A 13,881-nucleotide genomic window follows, 5' to 3' on the forward strand; every position below is an offset into this window, starting at 1 on the left:
AAGGAGAACAGTATGACCCCAGGATTTAAATGATTTCTGCAAATATATGTATTTTCCAAATTAAACGTTAGAACACAATAAAAGATAACCAGGTTCATGAGGATAAAAGACAACATGTACAAGAACAAATAGAAACAACAGAGTATAGAAACAGATCCCCAGAAGCTACAGATACTGAAACGACAACATAGTTAATGGTGAAAATTGAAAAGCGTCCTCAGAGATTGACCACTTCTGGTCAACATTGTGTCACTGGCAGTGCAGTAAGGCAGAAAAAACAAATACGATGTAAAAGAATTGGAAAGGCAGGTACAAGGCCATTATTATTTTCAGAAGATACGATTTAGGTAGAAAATTCAGGAGAATCTAAAATTAAAATTTTTAGAATGAATAAGCTTAGTAAAAACCAATTATGTTCCTAAAAGCTAACCAGAAAGAATTACAAAATGAAATTTTAAACATTTGCAATAGTGACACCAAAATCAAGTAACTGTGAAAAATTCCAGCAAAATACACGCTAGTCCTCCATCTGGCAGTAGAAAACCGTCAGATGGGAATGAGTGATGTTTAAAAAGATTAGGACAATTGGAAGAATATTCTCCGTTCATGGATTCAAATGCTCAATATTGTAAAAATCTTAGTTTCTCTCTCTTTGATATGCAGATTCACTGCATTAGCAATTAAATGCCCATTTTATTGGGAAACTTGACAGGGTGAATTTGAAATTTGTTTAAAAGTTGAAAGGCCAATAATTAGGATGTTTTGAACTAGAACAAGGAAGGATGACTTGCTCTGCTTGAGGTCAATAATTGTCGCAAAGATATAGTCACTGAGATGGTGCCGTACCGGCTCCAGGATCCAGACTAAACCAGCAGAACTGAATAAAGGGTCTAGAAACAAATTCAGGCGTAAACGGACCCTTGGTGCGTGACAGTGGTGGCTCTGCAGAGCGATGGGGAAACAATAAACTTTTTAAAATTGAAATATAGTTGATTTACAATGTTGTGTTAATTTCTGCTGTACAGCAAAGTGATATGGTTTTATATATATATATACTTTTAGAAATTCTTTTCCATGAGGGTTATCATAGGATATTGAATATGGTTCTCTGTGCCATACGGTAGAACCTTGTTGTTTATCCATTCTATATATAATAGCTTACATCTGCTAACACCAACCTCCCACTCTATCCCTCCTCCAACCCTCTGCTTCTTGAATAAACTTTCAATAAACACTGTGAGCTACTGGGTATTCACGTGGGAAAACCAGAAATGAAACCTGACCCTAATCATAAAAAAAAAATCAATGTTGGCAGAATTATAGCCCCAAATGGGAATAGTTTTAGACCACATTGTAAGATATCAAATAACCTTGGTGAATGTAGGAATGAAAAGCACTAAACATAATGGAAAAGTCTGAAAATTGACAGTTGAAATTAAGAACTTTGGGCTCTCAAATGATACCCCCAAGAGAGTGAAAAGACATGCCGGGGGCGGGGGGAGGAGGTATTTGCAACACACAGAAGTGACAAAGTGTTGTATCCAGGATAAATAAGGAATTGCTGTAAATCAATACCTCTGCAGAAAGCGGCAAAGTGCCTTATACAGACACTTCCAAAAGAGAAGATTTCAACGGCTGATAGAAAAGCGAAAAGGTGCTCAACTTTATTAGAAATCAGAGAAATGCCTGCGTGTGCCTGCTAGACGACCCACAGCCTGGAGCTCAGTCCTCCTCCACGGCAGTGCATGTCCAGGCACAGGAGACACGTAGAACAACGTCCCACTCCAAACTGCAACAACCGAAATGTCCACCCAGAGCAGGATGGACCCCTGGCCTGAGGGGTGTTCAAGCCGGAGAAACCTGCACAGGGTAACGGGACAAAGCTCTGCTTCCTTCGAACCATCATGGAAGCTCAGGAACACGGCACTGAGCAGAGGAAGCCACACAGGGGAAGAAACATTGTTTGATTGCATTTGTAAGTAAATTTCAAAAGCGGGCAACTCTGCACAGCCGTAGTGGGGGTGCCTGCTGAGTGGAATGTGGAGAGAAGGGCAAGTATGCCCCCAGTCAGGATGGCAGCCCCCTCGGGAGGGGGGCCTTGGCATTGGGAAGGGGCTCGGAGGCTGGCGCTGGGCTCCGGCTTCATCTGGGTCGTTTCATGCGCTCTGGTGAGCAGGTGTTATCTTCCACTTCAGAAAGGAAGTTTAAATAAAATGAAATGGAGCGTGCAGAGGCCTCAATCATTCTGTATTGCTTCCTGCAGCAGTGCAGCCGTCCCCAGGAAGCACAGAGATTTGCAAGGGCCCCTTGTCCTGCCTAGCTCCTGGGATGCCGGCTGTCACCGCACAGGTGTGGCTCGCTACACTGCATTTAAGGGGAGGTGGTCCCAGGGGGCCGGGGACTCCCGCACACCTGCCCTCCATCCCGGTACCAGGGGCTGCACAGTGGAGCTCTCCTGAGGGCTTTGCACGTGACTCCACAGATGCAGGAAGGATGTCAGAGCGCACCCAGTGATACTCTCTCTCCACCCAGTTCCTGGCTCGGGGGTAAAGGACCACACCAGCCGCCAGAGCTTCAGGAGCTCCAGAGCGGGAAGGGTGGGTCTGATTTAGGGTGGGTCTTCCAGTGGGGCCTGGGACAGGGGGTGCCACCTCATTGTTTAGGACTGGTGGATGCAGCAGAGAAAGGACTTTGAGTCAACGGGGGTCCACTCAAACTGCTGATTTCTGTTGATGAGTTGATGGGTCTTTGGGGGAAATGCAATGAGTAACGACAGCATTTGCAGGTTCCATCTTTCTGTGCAAGAGTCTCCAGGAATAGCAGGGCACCTGGGAGAACAGGTGTAAACCGCCCCCCCCCCCGCCCCTGCAGAGAACTGGCTACTCCAGGCCACCAGAGCCAGCCTCGGGGTGTGCCCCTCCCTCCCAGGAGTAGGGCGTGTTCCCGGAGCTGGGCTGTCCCCTGTCTCTCAGCTGGTCCTCCTTCCTTTCTGCTCCTGGAAGGACTCGTGTCTGGAGGGCTGCAGGAAAGGGGGCCACATGCCGGCCGGAACTGGTGGGGTCCTGCACACAGTACACCTGAGATCCCCCTGAGGCACCTTTGTTTGGCTGTGAGGGCCATCTACACCTGGACCCTTCAGCTGGGGGAGAGGCTGCTTGCCGACCCCAGTCCAGCCCAGAGCCCAGGAAAGGGACCCTCCCGACCTGCCTGGGGAGTTTCTGTTTGGGGGGAAGAGAACGCAGGGCTTGCCTTGAACTGTGCCCCAGGCAGTACCACACGGGCCTGGGTTCTCCTGACCCAAGTGGTGTGACCTTGGGCCAGTCACTTGACCTCTCTGAGTCTTCTTTGTCACGTGACTTGGGATAACAGGGTGGGTTTGAGGACCTCGTGGAGTGAGGATAATAAGTGAGCAGCGTGGGGTCTGGGACGGACCGAGGGGTCAGTGACCGGGGGCGTGGGCATCGCCTGCATTTCCCCACGCAGCTGGCCGTGACTCCCTCCCAGCCGCGTCTCTGCCTGCTCCAGGGCTGCCCTCCAGGGCCTGCCCACCCCACTCCCCACCCCCCGCCTGTGCCCCCGCCTGCGCCCCCGCCTGCGCCAGGCCTCAGTTTGCGGTGGGTGTTTCACAACCTGGGAGGTGGAGCCCGCTGGCTGGTGGCTGGAGGAACCTCTATTCCCCACCCACAGTTTCCCTCCCTGCCCCTCCGGCAGCTGGGCTGGGCCACGGATGCTCTGTCGAGGGTGTAGGGAGCTGTGTCCCTGGGGCCCCCGCTCTGCTGTGCGCACAGACCCAGGAGCGGAGGGCGGCGCCCCTCAGGTGGGCAGGGCTATGTGGACACGCGGCCCCCACTGGTCCGTGAGGGCGTTTGCGCACAGTGCCTACAGCCCATTGACAGTTTTAGGTGCTCACGAAAATGATTCTGAATTCTTTTAAAATCAGAAGAAAAAAAATGAATAAAATTCGGCCCAGATTATCTTCATCTTTGAACCTCCATCGTTGTAAAATATAATTTTTAATATTTTCTATGGAGGAAGGGGCCTGGTAAGGCAGAAGTGCCCAGGGTCCCCAGAGGCGGGATCCTCCCAAGCACACTCCTGGAGCATCCTCGAAAAGCTGGGGCTGGGGGAGGAGTTGGCGCTGCAGGCAGGCTGTCAGCGGTCAGAGGGAAGTTTTGCTCTTTCCCACCCCTCGCGGGCCGGAAACAGCCCCTCCCCCACCATGAACAAGGCCCCTAGAGCAGGCTGACTCAGTCTCAGCATTAGTGACATTTTGGCTTTGGCTCAGACCGGTTTTGCCGTGGGGACCATCCTTGCGTGGCATCCTGGCCTCTTACCTGCTAGATGCCAAGAGCATCCCCTCCCTGAGTCATTACAACTAGAGATGTCAGCAGACATTTCTGCCAAACATACCTTCAGGGGCAGGAGGGAGAATCACCCCAGACCCCATCATTTTGGAATCACCACCTCTTCAGTGTCACCAATCCTAAAGATGGCCTGATTTCTTGGCCAGCCCCCGAGGAGCGTACCTTCCCACGCCCCACTGTGCAATCTCCCAGGGTCCTGTGCTCACAGCAAGAGTGGGATTTTCAGGCCCTGTGGTCTGTGGAGCCTTAATTCGACTGCATAGCACGGGACTGTTCTTCAGAAGGGACGTGCCCCCGGCGGGGGCCACACTGGCCACTCCACTCCCCACACCTGTGCACTCCCCAGCGCTCTGACGGTTGCCTGCGGTCCTGACGCTTTACCTTCAAGGCTTTCCTCTTACATAACCTGCTCTTCCATAGCCTTGAGGTTACTGCCTTCTCATTGTACTTTCCAGACATGAATCACGTGTTGGTTTAAGACGCTGCAAATATCTGCTCCCTTTCCGTCAGCTCCCCTTAGCGAAGCTCATCAACGTAGCTTTGCCCTTGTTAAGTTTTCCGAGCTTATCGTTTTTGCTTTTAAAGTTTGGTTTACGAAGTCTTTCCCGCCCCAAAAGTCCCAAAGATAATCTCCTGCATTTCATTTTCTAACTTTATTCTCCTGTTTCTCCCATCTGGCTCTTAATTCCCTGTGGTTCTCCTAATCTCTAGGTAACCTCCCCCCACCCCACCCCCCACAGGGATTCATTATTACCCTCCATCTCATGGGCCAGTTTCTGGAACCTTCTGCCAAACCACCGTCCTTTCCTATTGGATTTGCGGGGCCACCTTTGTGGTGAAGTAAGATCGCACATACGGCTGATGGGCTGTGTCCCTGAACTCTGGGTTCCAGTCCACAGCTCTGTGCCAAGACCACGTGGCATTTATTCCTGCATCTTTGCAGGATGCCTTACTATCTCACAGGACAGTCCATACTCTACCCTTCTTTTATGAAGTTGGAGTAGCTATCTGTGGGCCTTAATACCTCCACATAAATCTTAGATCACATTTGAGTTCTGCAAAAAAAAAATTTGATTGGGATTGCATTGGGTTTACAGGTTAATTCGGAGAGAGCTGGCATCTTTATAACATTAGGTCTTCCCATCAGAGGGCACGGTGTCTCTCTATTTATTAGGGTCCTATCAGAGTTTCACGTTTGGGTTAGGTTAATTCCTAGATTCCTTATGGTTTCTGTTCCTATTGTATGAATGGCACCTTTGGAAAAATTATATTTTCTAATTGATCATTACTGGTGAAAATAGACGTTATTGACTTTTGTCGGTTCAGTATGTCCAGCAGACATACCCAATACGACTGCTGGTTCTATTGGCTTTTTTCTAGAGAGATGATTTAATGAGGAAGAACTGTAATGACTCACTAAAAATGGAGCTGAGAAGAACCAGTTCCCTTTGTTTCTAGAATGAGAACTCATTCTCTCTCTCACACACACACACACTTCCATGCACACAAGCATGCAGGCACACACACTTGCTCATATACACTCATGCACACACACCATGCACATGTATACCCATGCACACACGTGCACATAGATGCAGGCACGCATGCAAAAATAGCCAATCCCTCTTCTCTCCTGCAGAGTCCTCTGGGTCCTGCTTGGCCCCGGGGCACGTGCTCTGTCAGCGGCATGTGCTGGCGCACAGGTGGTGGCTCCTGACCTGCAGCTCAGCTCTGGCTGGGGAAATGCAGCACATGTTCAAAGAGTCAGGGCAGCAAAGGAATAAACTCTGCCTTACTTTTTTCCAGCCTCAGCGGCCATCACCTCGTTTCTCCTCCTGGGGAGGCGAGGGTGGGGACCTACCAAGTATGAAAGGCAAGACCCTGACGGCAAATGCCTCTGGAGGACAGGTCTCCCTCTGCCAGATGAACGCTCCCGCTCCAGGTCCTGCTGGCCGTGGCGTCCGACGCAGCCTGGTCCTGGAAAGGACGAGGAGGCTTCAGGCTGGGCTGTAGCCTCAGGGACACCCCCGCCCTCTCAGAACCTCAGTTTCCCTGTTTGCCAGGGGGTGTTTGGACTGGACGTGCTTTCTGACACTTCTGTGCTGAAGGTGGAACCCGCCCCCCACCCCGGCCCACCCCGGCTGCTGCAGGCTGACGCCAGCATCCCTGGAGTGCCTCCAGCTGGGTCCAGCCCTTCTCCCAGTTATACTTTCACAGCTTGAGTCTCACGGAACAGGCAGGAGTCTCCCAGCTCCTGTATGTGGACTCTGCTTGGGGTAAAAATCCTAAACTCTGCAGAAATTGGGGCCAGCCCACGGGTGGCTCGTCCCCATGAGGGTGGGAGACAAAGTGGGACGAGAAAACTCTGGAGGCCAGGATGGGAAGCGGGGCAGCCGCCGGGGACACCGCCCGCAGCTCCCAGAGCCCAGGGCCACCACACGACCCGGCGATTCCACTCCCAGGTGTGTCCCAGGGGAAATGACAACGGACGTCCACACGAAAACGTGACCCTGCTGTCCACAGCAGCCCTCCTCACAATGGCCAAAGGGTGGAGAGAGCCCAAACGTCCATCAGTTGGTAAGTGAGTAAACAAGTCGTGGTCTAGCCATGCAACGGGACGTTATTTGAGCAGAGAGAGGGATGAGGTGCTGACTCGATGCAGCACGGATGACCTTCGAAACACACTGAGTGGAGAAGCGAGTCACAAAACCGCATGCTACCCAACCCCACTGATACAAAGTGTCCGGAAGAGGCAAGTCCGTGGAAACTGGCCAGGGGTTGCCAGGGGTGGGGGCGGGGGGCACAGAGCGGAGACAGCGAAGGGGTACAGGCTTTCTTTGCAGGTGATGAAAATATTCTAGAATATTCTAGACTATAGAATACTCACCACATTCTAAAACTGGAACGTGGTGAAGGTTGCACAACTCTGCGAATACACAGAAAGCGCTGAATTGTGCACTTAAAATGGGTGAATGGGGACTTCCCTGGTGGCGCAGTGGTTAAGAATCTGCCTGCCAATGCAGGGGACACGGGTTCGAGCCCTGGTCCGTCCGGGAAGATCTCACATGCTGCAGAGCAACTAAGCCCGGGCGCCACAACTACTGAGCCTGCGCTCTAGAGCCCACGAGCCACAACTACTGAGCCCACGTGCCACAATTCCTGAAGCCCACGTGCCTAGACCCCATGCTTCACAACAAGAGAATCCACTGCGATGAGAAGCCCACGCATCGCAACAAAGAGTAGCCCCCACTCGCCACAATTAGAAAAAGCCCGCACACAGCGGCAAAGACCCAAGGCAGCCAAAAATAAATACATAAATTTATTTTTTAAAAAAAGGGTGAATGTTTTGGGATGTGAATTAGATCTCAATAAAGCTGTTAAAACATAAAAAGGGTTAGTTCTGGGAGGAAGGTGAGGGATGGACCGGGGACACTGGCACATAGGTCCTGAGCATGGGGGATGGGCCCTGAAGACCTAGACGGGGGTGGGGGAACCCTTCCGCCCAGTGGGGCTGGCTGGGGGGAGACCCTGGCCTTCTGCTCTGCACAGGGGCCTCCTCACCCATCCCCCGCTGCCCTTCTCTCTACTTGTCACCCTTCTCTCTACTTGTCTTCCTTCCAGCTCTGTCAGCCTCTTCTCTGCCTGCCCCCCAGCCTGACAGCCACACTGGGCTTTCCACGGGCCCCGCCTGCAGTGACCCAGGATCCCGAGGGGCTCAGCTGCCCACTCCCAGCGCCTGGAGGTTGGACGGGAGAGACAGGATGCCCAGGCTCTGGCAGGAAGTAATCCTCACCCTCGGGCGTTTTAATTTCCCAGAGATAATAACACCAGCCAGACTCCGCCGGAGCCTGAAGATGGATGACCAGAGTTTGCAGGGTGATCATTTATGTCAGAGTAAATTGGAATTTGTATCTCAGAAGGCAGAGCATCCCCTGAGAACCCTCAGCGTCCCGGGATTGGAGGAGTGTGCACCGCGCTGCTGGCTGAGGATGCCAGCAGAGGCAGCTCCACAGGAGACCCCCGCTCGCCTGTGTCCGGTTTAATATCTTAACAGAGTCTACAAGCCCGAGAACACTGTGGGGAAGGCAAACCTCGCAGTGTCCTCCTCCTGATCTGCAAGGGATGGAGGTCAATTTCACCTTCCGGACGCTCAGAGAAAACACATCCGGAAGCAGGAGTTGTTTTGTCTTGTTTGTTTGTGGCTGTTGTTTACTTCTTGAGGGTATTTTTAAAGCTTGTGAAAAGACAAGAAAAATCTAGGAACCGGTTCTCACCTAAGTGAAACTCATTCTTAAAATCCCAAATCCTTTCATGGCTCCCTGTTTCCGGGAACCAGAACACAATCTGCTTTGCTCTTGATTTGAAGGCTGGTGAGATGGATAGGGATGGTCATCTATAATGCATGAAAAGAGCAGCCTGAAGCCGTGTTGAGCGCATGCGTTACCTGCTCTGGAGCTCTGTTCCCGGAGCCGTTGTGCAAACGTATTTACTCTGCATAAAAGAATGTGATGAGGCTGCCCAAGACATTTGTCCATCGCAGTGGATTTAATGTTTAAACTTGCATTAGGACAGGGTTAACCTTGCTGAAGGGTATTGAGATGTGGGTGAAATGGATGAAATTAATCCTGGATGCACGTTGCCATGGAAGAAGCACTGGGTGCAATTCAACATTTATTGCACGTAAACACTGTCTCCTCAGCTTCCCTCTTCCCATGCAGTCACCTCGGGTAGCAAGTTCTCTGCCCACTGGAGTGGAACACAGGGCCCCAGGCTTAGGCCTGGACAGGCCACTCTGCCTTACATCCTCCCAGCATCCCTGATCCTAGTCACGTCAGTGATGGCTGTGGGCAGGTGGGTGGGTTTGCAGACTCAAACGAGCACACCTACCCCCACGTAGTCTCTGCCTGGGCTCTTTCTCTCCTCCTCCAGAGGCAGAGAGAACATGGCCACAGTCACAAATAAGTCACCACCATCCTAGCCTGTGACCAGGGAGGCAAGAGAAAGCATGACCCAGCAACTCCAAGCGAAGAATCCCAGGGAAGCCTCCGATTGGCTGGCCATTGGCCAATCATCACAGTGGAGCTTCTGGGCACAGACAGCTGTGGCCACCATAGGGAACCTTGACTAACCCATCCCATCTGCCTAGGACTATCCCAGTTTCAGCAGTGAAAGTTCCAGGTCCCAGAAACACTTTGGTCCTGGGCAAGCCAGACGACAGGTCACTCTAAGCTCAAGAATCCACCTAGAAATTTCCAAACCCAATTAGCAAGTTCTGTGAGCATGTTGTAACCTGTTTTGCAAGCATTCTATTTGAGCAATTTCCCCACAAATTGTTTCAAAAGGGACAACAAATGAGAACTGAAACCAGGTCAGTGTGGGTCTCATGATTTTTAGTTTGGCAGAATGTCAGTCCCTGTGCCATCTCGTGGTTAAACCAAAACCACAGTTTGGGATCCTCTGCTGATCCCCAGCCTCTCAGGGAGGCAGATTCCTCTCTCAAAAGTTGCCAACCTGGAGCTGCTCAGGTAACATTCGGGGTCAGTCACACCTGGGTATCGGACACAACAGTTTCCTCAATCCCTACCTAGAAACATCACTGACATGGTCATAACAACTCCCATTCCTGATGGAGAGCGTCCTGGATCCCAGGACAGTCTAGACATCTAGATATTTTAAGTTTCCTTCAAGCGAGAGGACCAAGGCCTGAGTGGCCCCCTGATCACTGCATGACCTGCACAGACAGCAAGGAGAGGACATTTGGGCCACCCTGGTCCCCGTGAGCTTGCTGATGGCAGGAGTGGTCCTGGGACCTCGGGTCACCTGGGCACACTGAGGACACAGAGGGGCCCTGCAGGGTGGATGGCACACAGTTGGTAGCACTATCCATGGGCACGTTTCAACCACCTTTGATGTGAAGAAAAGCCACGATGACATCACCATGGTAGGTGACATTCGTTGTGTGCTGGCTGGGAGGGCTCCAGTGACCCTATGGTGGTTCTTTATCTTTGTAGCCTGGCAGGGGGTGGGGAGTTCATTCTGCATTCAACATGTGAGGAGCCAGAGGCAACCTGGTGGAGGTCACAGAGGTAGCCGAGGTGGAGAGGATGGGCGCTGCATGGCGTTGAACTGTGGCTTTGCGCGGAGGAAGAGTCTTACCCTCTCCAGGACGCAGCTGCTGTTCCCTGCTGCCCTGCCATCACTCGCATCCTTTGAGGCTCAGATTTCAGGTTAGTTCTGCTTCCAATCAAGTCTCTCTGGTTTAGCTTAGTTGGAAGGACCCCAAAGATTACCCGATTAAAATAATCTCCACGCTCTCCACGATAAGCGGAACATTCCAGGGAGGTGTTGCCCCCCCGCTTTGAGCACACATCTACCACTAACTAGACAGTCAAATTGGGGAGGTAACTGATTAAATCAGGGCAGCTCCCCGACCCTAGGCCAATACCCGCTCCCGTTCCACCTTCCCCGACCCCACAGGTTGGAGGAGAGCAGTGTGCAGGGCACATTTGGGGTTCTGGAATGTTGTCGGGCCCCCATCGCTAAAGAGAGCCGGTTTGGGGCGCGTGTGGTCCCTCCGAGGTCTCACGCTCTCGCTAGGGCGGGCTGCTGTCAGTGGGAGTGTGGGCTGCACCGTGCTACCCTGGAGTTGACAGTGACAGATGTGGTGGGATCGGGAACCAGACAGGGACGAGCTGAGGTTCCTTTGCCGGTCTGTTCAGCACCTCCCTGCGCTGCTCCCTGGCTGCAAATCCAGCCCTTGGGCTTCTCCAGCTGTCAAACGTCTGTCTGCACGGGTGCCTTGAGGCCCCAGCGGCTCTGCTCACAGAGGGCGGGACTGGGCCCTGGGCTTTGTCACAGGCACATGAGGAGGAAGAAGGGGCGCTTTGGGAGCTCCCTGCACAGGGCATCGCTCACCTGTCAGGAGGACCCTGTGATTATCCCCACTTTCCAGGTGGCAAAAGTGAGGCTCTGTCGGGGGAGGTTGCTTGCCCATCACCATCAGAAATGGAGACTCCGCCAGGCTCCTGGACCCCGAGCTGGAGCCCGGTTATGTAACCTGCCCTTGATGGGGCCCTCTTGCTTCCCTTGGTCTCAAGTCCTCAAGTCTCATCTGATCTTAAGACGAGTTCAAATGCCTCTTTTCAATACACTAGAGGACAGGACACTTTGGAGAGGGAAAGAGGTCCCTGGAAGTGTTAGCAGGTGTTAAGGATATCCACGAAGGATGGACCCTTCTAGCTGGAGGGATTTAACTAGGACTCGACGCAGGGAACAAATCTGGAGGCGTCCACGCTGACACCCCTGCCGTCCGATCTGGGACGGGCTCTCTGAGGGGCCAAGGGTACTTTTCAGCCGGCTCTGGAGGACACAGGTTCCATCCGGTTTTCATCACCTACGGAAGAGCCGTTCCTGCCTCTTCCCCGTCTGCCCTCTCGGAGCCTTCGGGGCCCATTTCCCTCTGAGGCTGCATCGTATAAAAAGGCTCCTGGAGCTTTTCTGCGGCTGCAGAGAGAGCTTTGATTCTCTGCCGAGGACCTGTACCGCAGGCTCCACGGTGGGAGGCTTCCCTCCGGAGAGGAGAACACAAGGAAAATCATTTCGTCAACTGCGGGTAATTAAGTCGCCGCACAGTTACGGAACACGCGTTATGTGATGATTAATCCCCAGGAAGGTGAAGGTATTTTTCGTCTTCAAAGCACCCCTCTGCTGTTCATTAATCATCTCAGCCCCGGGGAGAGAAAGGCTGGTTCTCTTTCCGAGAGCAGGGGAACTGAGTCAGCCGTGCCCACCCCGCCCCCTGGGTACCCAGTGGAAATAGCCCCAAGGGGCCATGCTCTGGGGGCAGGGCAGGACTGTGGGAATCAATTCAGACATGGCTTTACATAAAAAGAAAGCCACCCAGCTCCCAGCTCTGCTCGCGTGGCTGTCATCGAGGGTTCTCCGCATGTGCCTCTGTTCTTATTTTTCTCTGGTACCTGCATTTCCAGCTCGCAGCCTCCCTTGGAACACTGACAGCCTTACCATTTTCGTAGCAAGCAGTTTAAAGGAAAGCACTGTTTTGCTCTCGAGTGCCTTCCTTTCCAATTGGGACAAACTGCTGTAAATAGAGCACATCCGGCTTTGCATTCAAATTGTTGTGAAAGTCTGAGGCTGTAAATACTATTCTCTCAGGGCTCAAGGCAGAATTATTAGTATTTTTTCCCCAGTTCTTGGAAGGAGGGAGAAATTAAACATTTCTTACACTCCCCACCCCTGCCCACAGCTGGCATAGAGCATGAAGCCGTGGTCCTGCACCTGCCGTGGATGAGAGGGGCCCGTGCGGAGGCCAGGACAGGAACCAGACCAGAGCCAGTGCTGGGCTGAGCGGGGGGCGCTCTGAGTGTGCAGGTGGGGGGAAGTCCTCTCTGAATCAGGGCTTCTCGTTGATGTTTTCTCTGGGCAACTTCCAAGAGGAAAGAGCTCATCCTCAGAGCTCAGAAGTTGTTGGCCCAAGCTGGTCCTTTTACATGGGGGAGACTGAAGTGGAGAGCAGATTTCTGGAGTTTCTTTTCCAAATACGCTCTTTCCGACCACAATCTGCTCAGGATCCAACCCGACAAGCCCACAGGCGGCCTTGCCCAGATCCTGGGAAGCAGTGTTTCTCCCGGGGGTGCTGGGCACGGCTCAGGGAGGTGGGAGCACCGTGGTCCCGGGCCCTTCCTGGAGGAAATGGAGGCCATGGGCATCCTGGGTAGACAGACCCCGCTGGCCCGGCTCACATCCCTGCATGGGAACTGGCCTGGAAATGGGGATGACAGCAGCCGGATCTCACCAGGCCCGCGGCGCAGGGGTAGGTAAGCGAGGTACTCGGCGTGTGCCGCGTCAGAGGCAGAGAAGCTCTGCCTGACGGCCACCCGTGCTCCCGCGGCAGCTGACCCGGTGGACAGCTACCTGTTGAAGGCAGCTAAGACACGGATGGCGTCGAGGGCCCAGACCCACCTCAGGCCTGGGGGGACATTTCTTGTGTCATGGTCCCAAATCGTCCCCGTGGGGCCATCGAGAAGCTGGGGCCCAGGGAGGAGTGACCTTGGCCTTCGAGTGGGCAGTGCTGGCAGGGGACTCACACCCAGGTCTGTCCTGCCTCTGTCTTCTGACCTGGCCTTGCCCAGGGGGCCGATGGCCAGATGGGTGGAGGACCTGTCTTGTCCTCACTTCCCCCTGCCACCCAGAAGGAATGAGACCCCTGCTGGGATCCTACCTGGGCCTGGGCTCCCAGACGACCCTTCCCAATGAGAAAAGAGCTGGGACCGGTGAGGCTCTGTGGTTCACTGAGGCCGGGGCGGGAGCCAGGGAAGCAGAGCTCTCATCACCTGAGGCTCTGGGGCTCCAGGGGCCGGGCCTGGGGCTGTGACTCTCTCCACTCCCCTCCCAGCCCACAGCCCCTCCCGAGGGAGGTGGGAATAAGGTGGCCCATGGACACCCTGTTTCTGTGGCAGCGTTGGGGAGGGATGCGGAGAGACGGGACTCTGACAAAAGG

Source organism: Leucopleurus acutus, assembly GCF_964270905.1.
Source record: "Leucopleurus acutus genome assembly, chromosome: 7".
Taxonomy (NCBI): domain Eukaryota; kingdom Metazoa; phylum Chordata; class Mammalia; order Artiodactyla; family Delphinidae; genus Leucopleurus; species Leucopleurus acutus.